The following is a 2,067-nucleotide window of genomic DNA, read 5'->3' as shown; positions in this document are numbered from 1 at the left end:
GTGTGTGTGTGTGTGTGTGTGTGTGTGTGTGTGTGTGTGTGTGTGTGCATGTATGTATGCATATGTAAAGATTAATATATGTATAATTTACGAAATGAATAGTTAGTTGAATATCGAAGTGCATAGACCCACATGCACTCAAAACACAAACACATGCACACACAAAAATACACACACACACACACACACACGCACACTCCCATATATGTATTTAGCTGCCTGTTTTAACATAGATATGAACATGTAAATTCAAATACATAAATAGATACAATCATGTGTAAATGTATATGAGTCAAATTTGTGCATTTATAAGTATATATGCAGGTTTGTATGTGTGCATGCCAATACTGCTGTATGCCCGTATACATATGCATATATATATGTGGGGGAGCGCATACATACATCAATGCTTGTGTGCTTTGCATGTTTCCGTATGTATGTATGTATATATATACATATATATATGTATACTCACACATATATATACTAATATATATATATATGCATATATATATATGTATGTATATATATATATGTGTGTGTGTGTGTGTGTGTGTGTGTGTGTATGTATGTGTGTGTGAGTTTGTGTGCATGTGCGTGTGCATATATGCGTGTTTGTGAGAGATAGAGAGCTTATCTATGCAGTTGCATGTTTATATTTATAAACTTATTTAGTATAGTAGTTTTAATATTGATATATACAGTTATAAAATTTTGATCGAAGTAAATATATCTTAGCATGCGTGATAGATTTAATAAATATACTAAATCTACTTTATTTTAGATTAGTTAAAATCCAAATTAAAATTAGATATGTGTTAAAAAAACATTTTTTAAATATGCAAACAAAAATATACAATGACATTTTCGCAATAATTTCGAAATATTTTCTCTCGATATGAAAATAAGGAAGAAATATTACGCTAATTTATATTAATTTTGTTATTTTACTCCATTGCGATTTCGAAAACGTACATACATGCGTGGTATTTGCTAATATGATACCATATTTATAAAATATTCAGTAATAACCCATATTAAAACCGATAGAAAGAATTTATTGCAAATAAGACATAAAGCTCCTTGAGATGAGATTGAATATTTCCACAGACGCTTCGGCGCCACATCTTGAGGTTTTAGCTGGTCGCAAGATAGCCCCATATAACGAGCAGAACATGTCAAACTATTACCGTTTCGAAACCGGTTGAAGGTATGTCTACGAAGAAAATTGATTCGGTGTCGAAGCTGTGTCTATAGATAAAACAACTGTGCCGTTCGTACGTGTTAAGTCTGTCTCTATGAATAAAATACACTGTTGTATTTTGCTGTAGGTTTGTCAATGAATATGTGACTTGGATTCCAACACTTACTTTCCCTTATTCTAATGCATTTACATAATAGAGTGGGAAAGTTCCCCACCGTATTGGTCATCAATATGGTATAAGACCAAGGCAGCGAGCTGGCGGAATTGTTAGCAGGCCGGGAAAAATGCATAGTGACATTTCGTCCGTCTTTACGTTCTGAGCTTGAATTCGCCGAGGTCGATTTTGCCTTTCATCCTTTCGAGGTCGATGCAATAAGTAGTAGTTGAGCCCTCTGGTCGATGTAATCGACTTGCCCCCTCCCCTAAATTGTTGACCTTGTGCACAAAACTTGAAAGTAATATAAGACCAGTGTCTCGTTTGGTAAGTTGTATCGATGTGCTAAAATTTACTTTCATAGGAATAGCCAAAAGAAATGATAGATTCTAAGTGGAAAGAATCTTGCCATATGCAGGCATATACAAAAGTATGTGTGTGTGTATATGTATATGTGTGTGTGTGCATGTGTGTGCGTGTGTGTGAGTTTGCATGTGTGTAAGAGTGTGTCTGTGTGTGTGTGGGTGAGTATGTGTGTGTAGCGGATGTCCTGCATGCTTCTATTAGAGGCGGTATAGTGTGTGTCATTGCGTATGGTTTGTAAGTGTATATATACGTACGGATGTACGTCTATACGTATGTACGCATGCGTACATACATATCTATCTATTTATCTATCTATCTGTCTATATATATATATATATATATA

This window comes from Octopus bimaculoides, chromosome 2 (assembly GCF_001194135.2).
Source record: "Octopus bimaculoides isolate UCB-OBI-ISO-001 chromosome 2, ASM119413v2, whole genome shotgun sequence".
Taxonomy (NCBI): Eukaryota; Metazoa; Mollusca; class Cephalopoda; order Octopoda; family Octopodidae; genus Octopus; species Octopus bimaculoides.
Note: the sequence above shows the minus strand (reverse complement) of the source record.